Source organism: Erpetoichthys calabaricus, chromosome 6 (assembly GCF_900747795.2).
Source record: "Erpetoichthys calabaricus chromosome 6, fErpCal1.3, whole genome shotgun sequence".
NCBI lineage: Eukaryota > Metazoa > Chordata > Cladistia > Polypteriformes > Polypteridae > Erpetoichthys > Erpetoichthys calabaricus.
Window position 1 is genome coordinate 140,365,528 of NC_041399.2, and position 19,468 is coordinate 140,384,995.

General features: G+C 39.5%; 1 protein-coding gene across 5 annotated transcripts in view; it reads right to left on the reverse strand.

Annotated features, from left to right (window-relative positions):
- LOC114653568 (uncharacterized) overlaps positions 1–19,468 on the reverse strand; it is an 89,658-nt gene that overhangs the window by 19,373 nt on the left and 50,817 nt on the right. For 4 of the 5 annotated variants that reach the window (XR_003716535.2, XR_007935300.1, XR_003716536.2 and 1 more), the window contains one exon: positions 18,306–18,460. The exons of the other annotated variant lie outside the window; for it this stretch is intronic. The gene's annotated coding sequence lies outside the window, so the exon portion shown is untranslated. The remainder of the gene's footprint in view (positions 1–18,305; positions 18,461–19,468) is intronic. 5 annotated transcript variants of the gene reach the window in all.

Sequence of the window (19,468 nt, forward strand, 5' to 3'; positions counted from 1 at the left end):
TCAAAAGTAAATATTTTTTGTTGATTTGATATGTTAAACAATTGCTTTGTGTTCTTTTTTAAAAAATGTTAGTTTTTGGAAAAATATTCAGCCCTGGGAGAAAAGAAACAAAAAAAAAATTAGCCCTAAAAGAGTTAAAAATAAACCCTTTTGACTTCTCACATATCCATAAAAGAGAAAGATTTAGACCACCATGGTTAGGATAGAATTCACAACATGAGTGTTGACTGCCTATTAGAGCTTCCTTTCCAGCACCACAGGATAAACTTTCCTGGAAGGACTGACAGGTGTTATCCCTCAGTAACTGGAACACACTATATTGTCCACTTCTTTCTTAATGGCATCCAGCACCTGGATATTTCAATCCTGGTTTTGTTGAAGCTGTTCTATATAATATTGAAAATGGAGTCAATGTTTAGTACGTAAGCATTTCCACATCCTAAAAGACTACTCTTTCAAAGGTCAATGATTTTTCTATCAATTCTGATGGTACTACAGTTACTTTTTCAGATAGAGCTTGTAGTCTTGGCATTACCTTAGATTCTACATTCTATTTCCAGACACATATTAACTTTTAACTTCTTCTTCTTCTTTCGGCTGCTCCCGTTAGGGGTTGCCACAGCGGATCATCTATTTCCATATCTTCCTGCCCTCTACATCTTGTTCTGTCACATCCATCACCTGCATGTCCTCTCTCACCACATCCATAAACCTCCTCTTAGGCCTTCCTCTTTTCCTCTTGCCTGGCAGCTCTATCCTTAACATCCTTCTCCCAATATACTCAGCATCTCTCCTCTGCACATGTAAAAACCAACGCAATCTTGTCTCTCTGACTTTGTCTCCCAACCATACAACTTGAGCTGACCATCTAATGTACTAATTTCTAATCCTGTCCATCCTCATTACACCCAGTGCAAATCCTAGCATCTTTAACTCTGCTACCTCCAGCTCTGTCTCCTGCTTTCTGGTCAGTGCCACCGTCTCCATCCCATATAACAAAGCTGGTCCCACTACCGTCCTGTAGACCTTCCGTTACACTCTTGCTGATAACTGTCTGTCACAAACTACTCCTGACACTCTTCTCCACCCAATCCACCCTGCCTGCACTATCTTTTTCACCTCTCTTCCACAATCCCCATTACTCTGTACTGCTGATCTCAAATATTTAAACTCATCCACCTTGACCAACTATACTCCTATCATCCTCACCATTCAACTGACCTCCCTGTCATTTACACACATGTATTATGTCTTGTTCCTACTGACCTTCATTCCTCTCCTCTCCAGAGCATTTCGCCACCTCTCCAGGGTCTCCTCAACCTGCTCCCTGGTATCGCTACAGATCACAATGTCATCAGCAAACATCACAGTCCACGGGGACTCCTGTCTAATCTCGTCTATCAACCTGTCCATCACTATTGCAAATAATAAAGGGCTCAGAGCCAATCCCTGATGTAATCCCACTTCCACTTTGAATGTATCAGTCACTCCTACCGCAGACCTCACCACTGTCACACTTTCCTCGTACATATCCTGCACAACTCTTACGTACTTCTCTGCCACTCCCTCATACAATACCTCAGCTCCTCTCGAGGCAACCTGTCCTATGCTTTCTCCAGACCCACAAAGACACAATGTAACTCCTTCTGACCTTCACTATAATTCTCCATCAACATCCTCAGAGCAAACATTGCATCTGTGGTGGAATTTCTTGGCATGAAATCATGCTGCTGCTCACTAATCATCACCTCACTTTTTAACCTAGTTTCCACTACTCTTTCCCATAATTTTATGCTGTGGCTCATCAATATTATCCCCTTGTAGTTACTACAGCTCTGCATGTCACCCTTATTCTTAAAAATCGGCACCAGTGCACTTCTTTTCCACTCCTGAGGCATCCTCTCACTTTTCAAGATCCCATTAAACAATCTGGTTAAACACTTCACTGCCATCTCTCCTAAACACCTCCATGCTTCCACAGGTATGTCATCTGGACCAACAGCCTTTCCATTTTACATCCTCTTCAAAGCTGTCCTTAATTCCTCCATGTTAATTCGTTGCACTTCCTGATTCACTATCTCCACATCATCCAACCTTCTCTTTCTCCCGTTCTTTTCATTCATTAGCCTCTCAAAGTACTCTTTCCATCAACTCAACACACTCTCCTCGCTTGTGAGTACGTTTCCATCTTTATCCTTTATCACCCTAACCTGCTGCACATCTTTCCCAGCTCGGTCCCTCTGTCTAGACAATCGGTACAGGTCCTTTTCTCCCTCTTTAGTGTCCAACCTCTTATACAACTCATCATACGCCTTTTCTTTAGCCTTTGTTACCTCTCTCTTCACCTTGCGCCTTATCTCCTTGTACTCATCTACTTTCTGCATCTCTCTGACTATCCCACTTCTTCTTCGCCATCCTCTTCCTCTGTATACACTCCTGTACATCCCCATTCCACCACCAGGTTTCCTTTTCCTCCTTCCTCCTTCCTCTTTCCAGATATCACGCCAAGCACCCTTCTTGCTGGCACACTTCCTACATCTGCTGTAGTTTCCCCAACTGTCTGGTAACTCTTCACTGCCACCTAGTGCCTGTCTCAACTCCTCCCTAAACTCAACCTTGCAGTCTTCCATTTTCAACTTTCACCGTTTGATCCTTGACTCTGCCCTCACTGTCTTCCTCTTCTTGATCTCCAACGTCATCCTACAGACCACCCTCCTCTGCAGCTTAACTACACTTTCCCCTGACTCTTCTGCATAGAATGTAATCTACCTGTGTGCATCTTCCTCCACTCTTGTATGTCACCCTATGTTCCTCCCTCTTCTTAAAATACGTATTCACCACAGCCATATCCATCATTTTGGCAAAATCCACTATCATCTGATCTTCTTCATTTCTCTCCTTGACACAATACCTACCCATCACCTCCTCGTCTCCTCTGCTCCCTTCACCAACATGTCCATTGAAATCGGCTCCAATCACCACTTTCTGTACCTTGGGTACACTGTTCATCACTTCATCCAACTCACTCCAAAAATCTTCTTTCTCATCCATTGTACACCCAACTTGCGGAGTATATGTGCTAACAACATTCATCATCACACCTCCTATTTCCAGCTTCATAATCATTACTCTGTCTTGTTGTATATGATTGTTTAATGATGCTTTTGTCCATTGCTTTATGTTTGGGTGTTGATTGCTATGGTTTGCGTCTTTTGAGACGTATGACGGCCGGAGGGAGGGGTGTGGTTTAGAGCAGTGGTCCCCAACCTTTTTGACAGCAAGGACCACTATTAGATGCAAATTTTTCCACGGACCGGTCGTGGGGGGGGGAGGGGGGGGGGCAGTTTTATATACAATTTACATAACATTTCTATTATTATTAAGTTATTAAGCAGTTCGCATACGTTTGCAACAAGAGATTTTTCTTCTTTTTTTGCATATAACAAAGTCATATGCTTTGCATTTGCCATTCCAACAGATTGCACATCACAAACATTAACACTGTTATCGTTTTTTTCGTGTCTGCCGTTTCTATAGGAAGGTGACAATGAGTTAAATTCCAATGGATGTTTTTCAAATGTTGACAAGCAATAAGCAAAAGGTATCACTGAAAACCACAGAAAACAAAAACAGCAAAAAAAAAAACAGTACGAGGAAAGTTCGTAGAAAGAATTTTTTTTTACAATGTTTCTGTTTGGGGATCATTGTGCAAACGTGCACATCTGAGCTGCGACCACAGATCTAACTGCTCTGTGGATGATTCATTCAGGCATTTCAAGGTCACTTCGTTGTAATGAAAGCATCTGCTGAATGTACTTCGTAGTAATGCGATTTCTATAGACTCGTGTCACATGGGGAAACTGTCGGGACCGTAACAATACTTTGTTGTAATACTCACTCCTCTCTCTGCGCCGCTGCAAAGCCCCACCCGCCAAGCGTTCTGAAAAGTCTGAGTGAGTCTCCGTTGCCGGCAGTTCTCTCGCGGCCCGGCTGTCAGATGGCTGCGGCCCGGCAGTGGGTCGCGGACCGGTGTTTGGGGACCCCTGGTTTAGAGGCACGCTGTATGGAGTGTTGGTCAAACAAGGTTAACAATAAACAGCATTCAAAACGTTATTCTGAGTGTGTCGCTACTTCAATCTAGAGAACACTACATTTGGCGAACGAGGATGGCTGAAAATGTCCCATTTGTTTCACTGCCACCCCCCGAGCCTTTCTTGCCTCAGCCTGGCAAAGCTCCTGTTACGTGGGACAGATGGAAGTCTTCATTTCAAACGTACCTGCTTACGGTGGGTTTGGACGCAGTTGCTAGTGCTAGAAAAAGAGCCATTCTCCTGCATTGCCTCGGCTCAGAAGGACTCCGTGTCTTCCAGACTCTCGGCGACGCTGACACATACGAAGCCGCTATTGGGCTCCTTGACGGCCACTTTACAAAAAAGCAGAGCGTCCCTTTGAAATGGCTACATTTCCGTCAGTGGACACAACGTGCTGGTGAGTCTATTTCGCAGTACGCGGCTGACTTAAAGGGTTTAGCCGAGTCTTGTAAATTTGACCTTCTTCGTGATGAAATGATTAGAGACCAACTGATTGAAAAAACTACTCTTCCTCTGGTGTGTGAGGGGCTTCTTTTGGAGGATGATGACTTGACGCTCAGTAAAGCGTTGACTATTGCGTGCCAAATAAAATCAGCTTCTCAATGTGCACATAAAATAAGTGAAATACAGATGCCCTCTTCGAATCCCTTAACTGCTGTTCAGGCAGTGAATGAGCCACAGGGCAAGGAGTGTAACTGTGCACCATGCTTAACAAGCTTAACAAGTGGTAAGACTGGGCCCCCACCAATCCCTCCTCTCCACCCCTTGGCCTGGCCTGATCAGCCTTGGCAACACATTCAAGTTGATATCTGTGGTGAATTAAAAAGTGTGCCACATCACCAGCGCTTCTTGGCAGTAGCATACGACCTCCACGCAAAGTGGCCAGAGGTCACTCCCATAGGCTCAGTCACAGCGGAGTCCCTCATTGGTTTCCTGGACACACTGTTTGCTCGCTAGGGTTTACCAAAATGCATTAAAACGGATAATGGTCCGTAGTTCACATCTGCTGTGTTCACTGATTTTGTCCAAAACTGGGGTATACGCCATATTAAAACATCCTTTTATCACCCCCAGGCTAATGGAGGGGTTGAACGCTTTAATCAAAGCCTAAAAAATGGCCTCAGGGCTCACCTGTCGCAGGGTTTCTCTTTTAATGAAGCACTGTCACAGACCCTGCTGCATTATAGAGCTGCTCAGCATGTTACGAGCTGGAACTACCCTTGCATAGACTTCGCCCCCCTACAACTTTTTCACCCACCAAGTCAGCTGAGTCAAACGTGCAAAAACGACAAGCAAAGTCCCAGCATGATTTCAACAGGAAGAGGAGAATACGGATTCCCAATTTCAAGGTGATGGACTGGGTTAGGGTCTGCTGCCCATGTCACTCTAGCAAGCTTCACTCCTTCTGGTCATCACCCCTTCAGATTAAGAGCCAGCTTGGGCCTGCAACCTTTCAGTTAGTGGATGGGTCTCGGTGGCATGCCAGCAGGCTGCGCAAGGTGCCAGCCCCTTCAGGATCTGATAACTTCATCAAGGGCAACCCTACCTCAGATGACACAACTTGGATGTCCCAGGCCCCCCTTCTTCTTCCCCTGAATACGGATCCTCAACCCACTGCTAGCAGTGGAACCCCAATATCTCGAGCAGCAAGACTGCGTTCAAGGCCTGCCCGCTTCCAAGACTTTCTATCCTCTTTTCACACCTAATTCAATTAGTGGGAGAGGGGGGAAATGTTGTATATGATTGTTTAATGATGCTTTTGTCTATTGCTTTATGTTTGGGTGTTGATTGCTATGGTCTACGTCTTTTGAGACGTATGAAGGCTGGAGGAAGGGGTGTGGTTTAAAGGCACGCTGTATGGAGAGTTGGTCTAACAAGGTTAACAATAAACAGCATTCGAAACGTTATTCTGAGTGTGTCGCTACTTCAATCTAAAAAACACTACATGTCTGACTCTCTTTTCACCTCCAAAACACTCTTAACATACTGTTCCTTCAGAATAACCCCTACCCCATTTCTCCTCCCATCCACACCATGATAGAACAGTTGGAATCCACCTCTGATCCACCTGGCCTTACTCCCCTTCCATTTAGTCTCTTGCATGCACAATATATTAAGCTTGCTTCTCTCCATCATATCTGCTAACTCTCTTCCCTTGCCAGTCATACTACCAACATTCAATGTTCCTACCCTTAGTTACACTCTCTTTACCTTCCTCCTCTCCTCCTGCCTCTGGACATGTCTCCCCCCTCTTCTTCTCCTTCTTTGGCCAACAGTAGCCCAATTTCTGCCAGCACCCTGTTGGCTAACAGTACTGGTAGCGGTCGTTGTTAACCTGGGACTCGACCGATCCGGTATGGAAATTTGTATTGTTGTCCTCATATTGAACTGGCAAAATTTTACACCGGATGCCCTTCCTTACATAACCCTCCCTATTTATCCGGGTTTGGGACCGGCACAAAGAAACACACTGGTTTGTGTATCCCCTGTGGCTGGGTTACATATTAACTTTTAACTAAAGCCTCATTATATCAATTAATTACATAATATTTTCCATCTCCAATCTTTACTTACTTTCCATGATAGTCCTAATTTATGCATTGATTACCTCATGTCAGACTTACTTTAATTAATTTTATACTGTTCTCCTTGTCAAATCTCTCACTAAACTGCAATATATTCAAAACTCAGTGGCCAGGCTACTCACTTGTAACAGAAAAACTACATCACATATTACTCCTATTCTTTTCCAGTTACACTGGCTTACTGTACTCATTCATTTTCAATTTTAACTTCTCAGACTTAATACAGTATTCAATGCACTTAATGGCCTTGTCCCTTCATATTCTCCTGCTGTTCTTCAATCCTATACACCAAGCTCAGTCATTTAGTGTGGCTGCTCCCAAATTGTAGAACTCCCTTCCTCAGTTTCTATGCAAATGCACATGCCCCCTAATCTTTCAAGTCTAATCTTAAAGCATATCTATTTACCAAATATTACCATTCCTTTACTAAGACGTAATAGTTTATATTCCTTTTCTGCCTGTGAATTTCTTATCTCATTTTTAAGTTGTTTATACTCTGTGTTTGTATTATATCATTTAATATTTTGGCATTCAGTGTACCTATTGGTAATTATAATTTTGTTAAATAGGTTTGAGATAAGATTCTGTAATAAATAAAATACTATTATTAATGAATTAATTAATTAATGCTGAATTAACCTCAATCACAGAAATGTCATCAATCCAGTTGAGATGTGTTTTGCACTGTTTTTTTCCAAGGCTGGGCCCAGGAGGCTTAGAAACTTATCAAAGTTCTCATTCTGCTTGACCATATAGTTAATGCTTCCCCACCTTTGCCAAGAAAAGCTGGACTGCATCTTGACATCACTTCCAAAGAAGTCAAATAGTGTGTTACAGCTGCTTTGTTGGGTGCATCCAATATTCTCTATGATCTTGCCAACCTCTACAAAACTAACCTCATCTGGTCTCATGGCTAACACTTTCTTAGTTTCATATTAATATTATCTCAATCTAATCACCAGCTTGCTAAAAGAGCAACAAAAAGCCTCTTTATTGCTTTGCAGCTTTCCCCATCTTTATGTACATCATCTGATCACAGAATCTGGGACATAACAGGCTAAAACCACATATCAGTCAAAATACTTCAACCTGCATCTGCTACTGAGATCTTGATAAGGCTAGATTTAGATTCCATTTGAACAAATTCTTTCCAAGATTCAGTGGATACTCATCTGAAAGTAAGAGAAATATAAGGAAATCTATAGTCGACCAGCTCATTGCAATGTAAGGTTCCATCCAGCAGAGTTTTCAGGACAAGCTGGATCTCTCTAGGTTTCTATCAAGGAGATTAAAGAAGAACGTAAAAAGATCTTGATGGATTTCGTGGTGCTAGTGAATATCGAAACATAAGAAGTGTGACAAATGGCATAAGACTATTTACTCCATTAAGCTATGAGGCTGGAGATTCATGTAATTGCACAGTATTCATGCTGCTGGTCTTCTCGGCACTGCTTCTAAAGCTACTTATATGGTTTTTATAGTGAGGTGACCACAACTTCACATAGCATTCTAGATGTGGTCTCCATAGCACATTATACAGTCTGGATATAATGCCCCTTGCTTTACATTCAACAGCTTTGAGAATAAATTCCTTATGTTTTTGTCATTTTGATTATATCTGCACTTTGCTCAGACAATTAGAATGTTATATCAACATAAAATCCTAAATCCTTTTCACAATGTTTTAATGATTTTCTAGATCTTTTTGAATTTATTTTATGCTGCCTGTATATTTGCTTTTTCTCCAGTTTTGGTGTCATCAGCAAACTTCACAACTTTACTAACGAATTCAGAATATATGTCATTAATGTAAATTAGAAAGTGTAACAATGATCACGATGGGCTGCTCTGATTATCTAACCAAATGTGGAGAATTTTCCACTATCTGTACTCTTTGTTTCTGGCCCAAGAACCAACTTGAAATCCACTTTAATTACTTTCCTGAAATGACAATGGTTCCTTGTTTTAAAAGTAATCTTTATGGAATAATCAGACCAAAATCTTTATGAGTGTCTAAATATATTATGTTGTATGATTTGCTTTTTCCTATTACTCCAGCTGCCTCTTGTGAAGGTTTGACAAATTGGTTTGGTAGCATCTTCCACTCATGGACTTATGTGGACGAATATTTATTGTTATTATATTTTTATACATGTAGTTCTCTAATTTATTTCTGATTACAATTTGCATAGAAGTAAAGTTACTGCTCTAAAATTATTGGGATCCATTTTGTCTCACTTGTTGTAGACTGAAATTACATTGGTAACTTTAAAGGCTTTAGGCAACACTCCAGTTTGAAGGAACTGCAAAATATGCTTAGTAAAGTTCTATAAATAGCATCATTGGTTCTCCTAATCACTTGGGTCTCTACAATGAAGAGATTAAGCTGCTGGAGGGTTGGAATTCCATAAGCTAACAGAATTTGAGGAGAGAAACTGCAGAAACAATGCCAGCATAATAAGAATAAAGGAAAATTATAACACTGTTGCACTTAAAGCTTTTTTCAGATTCCCTGAGCATATTTTTTCAAACACAGTCAGGAGGTTCTATAGAATTTTTACTTGTCATAGTACTTTTTTGGACACCTTTAATATTAAAATTCTTCAACTATGACAACCATCAAGTTCATCTTTGTAAGGCTTAGAAAATTTCCAGTTTACCCTGCGTTGGTCAACAAATTATTTTTTACCCTGATTTCAGCTCAGAAACAGCTCAAGCCTGAAGACTATGACACCCTGGGGGTTGCAGCCATCTCTAACAGATTTGACGGGTCAAGAAGGAACATAGGAATTTATGAGTGCCTCACATAGGTGTTGATCCACTGGCTGCTCTGCAGGCAGGCATAAAGTATTTGAACATAACACATACTGCTACAGAGAGCGAGTGGAGAGACCTAAAAAGAGGAGTAATGGGTGGCCATCTCAGCTGGTTGAACACAAGATGCACTGCTGCATTTTGAATTACCTGCAGAGTTTTGGCAGTGTATGCAATTATGCCTGCCAGTTAAGAGCTACAGTAAGATGTTACAACACCAATGTTTGGACAAGAAGTTCTGCTGCATACCTGAACTTGTAGATGTTATAAAGAATGAATTTGCATGAATGAGAGTTGCAGTGTTCTCACTGAAAGATAGCTGGTTCATCAAACATCATCCCAGGGCTATGCGCTGACTTGGAATTTGTTAGTAATAATGAGCTTTACAAAGAATGGAAGTTGAACCATTTCTGGTGGGGAAAATAAGAAGCTCTATCATTGCCATGCTGACCTGGAGATCCATCCATCCATTATCCAACCCACTATATCCGAACTACAGGGTCACGGGGGTCTGCTGGAGCCAATCCCAGCTAACACAGGGCGCAAGGCAGCCCACACACACACACCAAGCACACACTAGGGACAATTTAGAATCACCAATGCACCGGATTGTGGGAGGAAACCGGATTACCCAGAAGAAACCCACGCAGACACGGGGAGAACATGCAAACTCCACGCAGGGAGGACCTGGGAAGCGAACCCAGGTCTCCTAACTGCGAGGCAGCAGCGCTACCCACTGCTACACTGTCCCGCCCTGACCTGGTGATGGTGTGCCTTTATCTAAGTTTAGTTATCAGTGAGATATTCCATGATTCCAGCACAGAATGTTTAGTCCTGTTGGATGATAGGGCTTAGTGAGGTGGTGTACAAAGAGAAGGTCCCAACACCAATCATTGGGGCTAACTGACTGCTTGAGCAATCTGTCCTGTAGGAGGAAAGAACAGACATGGTTAAAGATAGCACATTCAAGTATATTGGATAAAAAGGAGAGAAGAGAGACTGGACTTTAACAGTCTTTTTGAGAAGGGTTGAGTGTGAACTTTTTGAGAATTTGAATTATTAGGGCCTACTTGAGTAGGAAAAGTGCCTTAATAATTTACAACTGAGTCAAAATAAAGAGAATTCGACTAGAATACTAAAATAGAGTAGTGACTTCACGTTTTCAACAAAATGCTTGAGTACTGCTCTATGTAATTGTTTTGTTAGGACTTTTATTTTATTTGTTTTGTTACTTGTTTTGTTCATTTTTTTAATGTAATTAATGTGTTAATTGTATTTTTACTTTAGTAATTCTTTAGTAATCCTGATTTTAATTTATTTTCTCTGTAACATTACTGCCTAACTATGTGAATTTTTTGTGCCCTTTGGAGGTTTGTTTTGGACTGTAATTGGCTCACTTGTTGTAGTATTTTTCCTCATGGCTAATATCTTTTCAACATTGATTTGATTTGAGGCCTATAGTGTTGTAGCCTCTCACCCACTTCTCTGCACATCAGCCATTTGATTGCTAATAGGAATAGAGTTGGTGAGAGCTTACATCATTGTGTTACACCAGTTTCCAAAGTTTATGAGATAGTTACTATGGATTACTTTGCATTCAGAATTTGTATACAATGACTTAACAGTGCTAACCATCTTTGGTATGCCATTGTGCCTGTGGATCTTATACAATGAGTCCCCAGGTAGGTGGTCAAACATTTTCTCAAAGTTAACAAACATCATACACAACAATCTGTTTTATTCATGCGCCTGTTTCAGGATCTATTTTAGGACAAATGGCCCCAGGCTGCCACAGCTCAGGCCTTATTATCACTAGAATTGTTAGTTGCAATTTGAGGCCACAGGCATCATCTCTCACCATTATGCCATCAATGCAACATACTTACCACTGTTTCTCTATTGTATTGCAATCTGCATATATCATGTTTTTGACAAATAGCTTTCAGTTTATCTCATAAGAAGCAGTAGGGGTGGTTCAAGGTCAGGGCGAGTGGTTGTAACCCAACATCTGACTCCGATCTCATAATGAAATCCCACTTTAAAGACATTTGGAAACAATAGCTGAGCAAAACCAAAAAAAGGAGCTTTACAGATATTTTCAAAATAAGTTGTGGAATGAAATACTAAACTGTGTCCTATAGACAGTGTCTATTAGACACAGAGAAACAGCACCATGCTGGTTGTGATAGTGGTGTGGTGGTTAACATGCTTGACAATAAAAACAAGAAATATGGGTTTGATTCCCACCCATTATATTTTAGTTTTTCTTTAATCAAGTATTTTCCTTACTATTTTTGTCAAACCAAGCCATCCCTGGTGGAGCCATATTGTTTCAGGATGTATTTGAAGCAATATGGGATTCTTTGAACCAGAACGAAAAAACAAACACATTATTTGCAATAAAGCTTTCTGACACTAACAAGTTTAATTCATTATTTTTACCTTTTTATTTATTAATTTTCTCACCCATCTCAGGTATGCTAAGTGGTTCAAATAGTTTTTTTAAAAAAACTACAGTATTTTTGATATATTATAGACTCTATCATTGTTCTGGGTAAGGCACATTCTGATTAAACCTGAAAATGGAATTCACACATGATCATAATTTATTTTTATAGAAAAATGTTCTTAATTTCATAAAAATAAAAATGAACTGATTAGTAAAGTATCTATAAAAGAAACCCACATGTGCAAATTAAAAACAAACAAAATTTAAGTCCAAAAAGATGCATTAATATGCATGCCACTCCAGGGGCCTCATTTATAAAGCTTGCATATGCACAAAAAGAGGCCTGAAATGTGCATATACAACTTTACACACAAACTTTGGAATTTATAAAAGAAAACTAGATAGGTGAATGTGTGTATATTTAAGACAACTTTGACCCATGTGTATGCAACATCTCAGAAAATCTGGAAAATAAAGACACTGTTTATCAAGCAGGGAAATGCAGCCAAACCAGCTAAATGACAACTCATGTGTATAACAATTCATGTCACTGAGTTGTTATTAGAATTTGCATTGACATGACCAACATATTACATCTCAAAAATGATGAACATGATGTACAGACAGTATTTTAGTTCCTCTTTAAGAAGGTCAATGCTGCATATTTGCACTTAAGAACTTTTTTGATTTTTTTGATCAGTTAATATCAACCACTTGTTGTCACTGCTCTAAGAACTGGCCGACAGGTCAGGAATAGTTCAGCCAAGTTTCAATCCATCACGCCGCTGTCTTAGAAGCCATTTACCAACCAGTGAGGCACTTCATCCAGTTTCGTTTGGTGTGGGTGCACATACATAAAACATAACATGTTTTTGCCAACATGAAAAGGCAATTTTCAGCAGTGTCTGGTTCTCCTAATGTAATTGGAACAATTGAATGCATTCATATTGCAACAAGGGCACCTAACAAGAATGAAGCTGCTTTTGTTAACTGCAAGTAGTTACATTCCATTAAAGCACAAATCATCTGTTTTGCCATGTTGTGCCTAGCAAACGGCATGTCTCAGATGTGACAGTGTTCTGTGTGGTGCATGACTTGTTGGTAAGGTAACCGGCTGAACACTCAGTTTTTCATATGGCCTGCACTATTCATTTTATTAGAAATTACATCATTATAGCACAGAAGACAGGTGCTATAATGCTGCATATGATCTTGAACATTCAGTTATGGAGCACAACCAGATACTCTTGAATGCTGGTTGCAGGGTCTCAATGCATCAGTTAAAAGGCTGCTTTACTGGCCAATGAAATATGCAGCATCAAGTCTGCATATGTATGAGATTGATTAGCATGCTCCATATTTGGATGTTTTAGGGTGGTGATTGAGGCACATTCACGTACACATATTTATAAGGTGATTGCATAGAAGTAATAGTAAATTGCATAGAAATGTGCATAAGCCAAGTCTTATAAATCTGATTTTTTTGGTGCATCCATTTTCCTGTTTTTTTAGTGTGCTTTTTTCACAATTGAATCCATGCAAATTTTTATGAATGATCCCCCAGGACAATACATAAGTTTGTGGATCTTGAAAAAATGCAAAAAATTGGGTGTTCAATGGGTCTAAGAAGTGCTTATTTATCTCTAGTATTAAAGACTGGTCAGCCTAACAGTAAGGAATGATATGTACAATACGCTTCCACTCTGTGGTCACAGCTACCTGTTTCTCCCTGGAGCCTATCCAGCACATTACTATTTTTGATTGCCAAGGCAAGCACTTCTCATTGACAGCCACAGTATCGAGACTCTCTACCTGCCTACAGAAGCTGGCAGCTGGAATGTTTTTGTAAAGCTGTAGAAGAATGGCATCTTTTTATCCCCCTGAATAATGCCCAGAACCTTCCAGTCACACCATTTACAAAAATGAAGCAAATACAAAATAAACAAGTATTCCAGAACAGAAAACACTCAAAAAGTTGCAAATTTCTTTTTCAAAATAAATCGGTCTACAGCTTTACCCCCAATTCTATGATGCCGCAAAGACTTTCCTAGACTTGTCTTCTGTTCTAAAACAAGAAGCATTACAGTTCTTCTTCCTTTCTCATTGCTAACATGGAGTTTAAAATAGTTGGCTGATCTTCCTTCAACAAATCAGCTATAAATTCTTCTTACCTTGGAGCTGCAGGCTACAAGGTCACTCCAATTCGTGAATGGCACAGTAGTGCTAAGCCACAACAAAGCTCTGATAGACCAAAAAAGGTGCCAGAGGCATTATAATAAATATGCATATTTGGCCAAGGATGCAAAGTATAACGCATTCCACATTGAGTTGGTCTCTGAATTGTGACAATTGCTGCCAGTAAAGATTAAATGTTCTCAGGAAAAAGAATAAATAGATGGGTAAATGGAAATTTTCTTTTTGGCAATGGACCCTACCAAGACTGTGAACTAATTATATAACTATCACTGAATCCTAAGTGCTCATTGCCAACTGCATACAGAATTCTGTCTAACAATAGATTTTTAAGTCAAGGTCAATTTCTACTCTTACTGGCTCTTTGCTATACTGCAGTGAAAAATATTAATTACACCTATAAATTCTTGTTCATGTGTTGTAGTTTTTATTGCATTCTTTCAATTTACAATAGGTTAATTAAAGTAATATTACTACAACATCCCCATTTAAACTGACTTTTTAATATTATTAAACAGGTTTTAATTGGCAGTATCATTTTCACTGACGATTCTGTCACACATCCCCAATGTCATACTTCTGTCTTTACTGCTTTTAATTCTCATCCAAATACCTCATTAAATGTAGTTTCTCATATGAGCCAGCCATGCATTTAAAATTTTCTCGTAGGTATATAGCTTCTCTTTCACCTTTTTGATTTTATCAAGCTTTTCTAAACAATCTACAGCCTTTAATATTATACTTGCTATTTGAGGGATTTGTAATTGTTTTTGTTACTGCTTTTATATCATGTATTATTTATTTCTGGTTAAGTAAAACTATATTCAAGCTTTAAAACAAATTATTTTCACACTATTACTGCTCTCATCATAGTTTTTTTTCCTGTTCTATATTAATATTCCCATCCCAAAATTTCTTCCTTAAAAAGTCATCAGCTTATGTACACATAAACTTCCTGGTACATTAAACCCTACCCATTTTAAATGATTCTAGTACCAGAGAAGTATTGTTTACATACAAGAATGGATTGGCCTGTTGAACTACTGAGAAAAATCCCATTAGGCTGCTCTCTCTTTGAATCAGCATGTACAACACCCCAGAAGTAAACTAGGGATTGGGGTGAGCATGGGGGCCCATTGGCTGAATATTGAAATCTTTCTCAGATACTACAGATTATATAATAAATTGGATTTGGAGGATGTTGTCAACTAGGAAATACATATACAGTATTAAGTAGACGATTCACATTATACATGGAAACACTCTTTGCAAATAAACAAAACATGCCAGCATTATGCAAAAGTACCACTTTCCATGACATATTCTCACTTAGGAACTGCATGTCAAAGACTGCCTAAACAGTATTCTTCTGAATGCCAACTTGCTTTATAGTGGATGCCAATCAAGGTCTCCTCCGGTCAGCCCCTGTGCACTCTATTTGACGGCTGGGAATTGAAGTCCCCCCAGTAGCACTGCCACAAGTTCATCTCAGCTGCAGATTTGTTTATTGAACAACAATACACAGTAACACTGCACTCAAAGAGACTAATGAGAACAACAATTTCACTTTCCCATTTGTACAAGGTAAACAGGTAAACTGGGAAAAAGACACGACTGGCTACCAATATTGGTATCAGGGAATCAGTCACATACAGTAGATGCACCTAGGGGACATCTTTAAGGCTCCTGTGAGGTAAGCATTTCTACACCAGGATGAAAGAGGGTGCGACCACTAGCTGCCTTTTCTTTTTCATATACACCCCCTGAGGCATAAAGCCCTGAAGAAATCTGATCTCACTTCTGGGGTAGCTCCAAAAACCCTGCCCCATATGGGGCAGGTGCTATATATATGGGCAATCCACAGGAACTAGCACCTCATTTTGAGACCAGCAACCGAGATTGAAGAAGGCATCTTTGAACCAAAGACAGGATAGTTTCTTTTCATTTCAGTATAAAATGGGTTTACCTGGAGGTACCCCAACTCTTGAACCCTTGTCCGAGCAGTTACTCACATAGCCTTCTTCATTACTCAGATGATGTTCTACATAGGAAAGCATTAATGCACACATGTGGTTCGGATTATTTGGTTTCTAAAGAAAGTTTCCAACCTCTTTCTTGAACTCTCCTAATTTAAAGGATTAACATTCCTTTTTTGCTGGTCAAACATCTGCATATACTTTCTTTACCCTATCTAGCCTGTAAAGTGCTTGCTGAGTGCTGACTTTCAGTTCAGCCTATAAAGAGCTTTCTGCACTGTGTTAACATATTTTCTCACAAACTCAGTAATGGGCCCTAGGTAATTTATAAAAAATTAATGCAATTTTGATTTTCAAGCTTTCAGGTGTATCAGCCAATCCAAGAAAGTTAATGTTAAATTGATAAGAGTATTCATTTAACTAGAATAAAATATTGGTTTTGTATAGTTACACAAAAATGGAAGGATCTGTTTCATCCAATATAAGCTATCATGTTAATGGAACATTCCTTGAAGTTCTATTATAACTCTGATGTACCTGTAGAATAAGCTTAGACATTAAGATAGATTGTTTGCAGATGGGAAGGTATAGGGCATATATTTAATCTTATAACAAATAAATACATCAATGTACTCAGCAACATAAACAGTGATGAACAAAAAAAAAAATGTAACTAAGAAATGCAAGCCTGCAACTGAAACAACAACTGCATGAAATCATTTTGTACAGTATGTATTATCAGTTTTTCTTCATCTTAATGTGAACTGTTTTTGCTTTTGAATTTCACTAAAACTTTTTAAACAAAGATATTCAAACTGTGTTTTTTTCTATATGCATCCTACTCAATGCTTGAACCTTTTCAGTTGCTGCAGAATATTTGAAGCAATGAAGAAACGCAACCAAGGGGGGATGGGGGATGTCCATGATGTATTTATTAGCTTCTGATCCCCATAATCTTACCTGGACTAACTCATTTCATAGTCCTAATCTCCTATAAAACATCTTCCCTGTTTTCTGCTTAAGCTTTCCCTGTCTAATTCCATTTGCCTTTCTGAAATGGCAGTATATGTTATTGATGTTGTTGTTTTCCAGTAATAATATTTTAAGTCAATTCACCTCAGTAATAGCTGGGTGCAGATACACACACAAAAGATATACTATTACATGTGAACTAGTGAGACTATCCTCAAAATGTCTTCTTTAAAAGTTGCATAATTGTGATGCAGTGACTAATGACATTATCTACCCTATTGGAATGTATCTGTTGCAAGGGACGGCTAGCAGTTTATTCTGTCCGGGACGCCCCAGTAATGGAAGGATGGGGGAAGGCAGCTTATCAAGGACACTGCCTCCCCCAAGACAATAGAAGGCAGCATCCCTGAACTACAGTGGTGCCCCAGATGCCTGCAGGGCACTATGGGACTTGGAGTTCGGCAGCACAGACCTGCTGGGTACCATGGGTGCCACTAAGGGACACTGTGGGAAGTTGGTGGGAAAACAAATTCTCGCCTAGCCCGTAAGTACTAATGGACTATGACAACGGAAGCCCCGAAGTACTTCTGGGCTGACTGAAAACCTGAATTCTCCAGCTGACCTGGAAGTGCTGGCAAGTCATGAAGGAGGAGGAACAGAAGCACTTCCGGGTCCAGGACTATATAAAGGATTGATGGGAACCCAGCAAGCGAGCCAGAGTTGGGAGGGAGTGTAAGAGAGCTTGCTGGGAGGAGAGGAGGAAAAGTATTGATTTGGTATTTATTGTGTGCTTGGTGGATGTGGTGGTGTGGAGGCACTGTTTCAAGAAGAAAAAGAATAAAAAGAATACTTCTTGGTGCTTCTACCATGTGTCAGCATTTGTCTGTTGGGTCTAACGGGGCAAGAGCGACCCCTGGTGTTCACACTGTATAGAAGCCACATACAAAAACAGCCAAAAGCCATCATACCCAAATTAATGAAGTAACCATGCAGATACAGGGAATTCTAAATTTTCTCTTCAAGAATCAAAAAACCAATGGCTGATCTACTAGATCCTTAAGATGTCCTCTTTAAAAGTTGCAGAATTCCAAACTGATAATCATAATGGTGCCCTCTCTGCCGAAGATAGTCTGGTACTGCTGCTTGCAAACATCTGGGCTTTGCCCACAAAAACTGGGCAAGTGACCAAAATATTGGGTAACAAATTGCCCTGTGGCAACAGTACCTTTCCTGTGAATGATCCAGTGATGAATATTGAATCGTTTTCCAGGACTTTGGGTAAACTGATACATAAGAAGGTCCATTCAGGCAAGAACATCCACAAAGCCTTTAGCACATTAAATTAGTGCACTTTTCTTGGCTCACAAATGAAGATTTTCTCTATGTGCAAAATAAAAATCAAACAGTTAACATGAGGAGTTAAGTGCTTAAGAAAATTCAGTGGCACAATTTACTATACAGTTATATTAATATCAATAAAACTAATATCAATACTTAATATCAATGTGAATAAACAAAGCAGAAGTAACAACCATTTTAGTTTTCACAAATCTTAAATATCAAAATTTAACAGGAAATCTTACTTGTAAATCATCAAAAATACTAAGAGCATACTCAAGAATTTTTATTTGCAAAATTACAGCCAATTTGCAAGTCAATTCCTTGGACATGAAGAAGATAACCATCATCTAGGAAGAAAACTGGCTGGACAGAAACAAGACAACCGCTATTTTTTGTGGGTTGGTCGGCTGTATAGCAACACAGAGAGAGCTTACACCTTAATAGATATTAATTATTATGATTGTCATTAAGGAAAAGGACATCCTCAGTAACAGTTTTTTTACAATGATTGATTAAATTGTAAAAGTGATATTAAGATTCTAGGTGACATTTATTAAAACTATTTTAATGTTTATTCTTGACATGAATTTAATCTTCAGCCATGAAGTTTGGTTTTTGTGATCAAATTTGCATTGAATAAGAAAAAACAATAAGCAGCAGTAATAGCAAGCAACGGGAATCACCTCTCTGTTCCAACCCTTCCACCCTATCCCATCAAAAAGCCAACCAGTAAAAGGACTGAAAGTTATTGATGCCTGTATAGACTAAGGAGAGAGGCACAACAGACACAATGTGTCTAAAAGCAAAAATAAGAAACAGAAAATGGAAGACTAGGAACACAACACAGATAACCTACCTACCGCCCCCAACCAAACACACCACAGCTTGTTTCTTTTCTATATTGGAGCCTAATGATCTGTTGATTCATGCCACCAAATATTTAAATAACACCACTACAAAGTTCTTCAGGTAAGTGACATATAAAAAATAATTGTGATTTTTTGGGTTGAGTATTCAATTAACAAAAATACATAAACCACCCAAGAC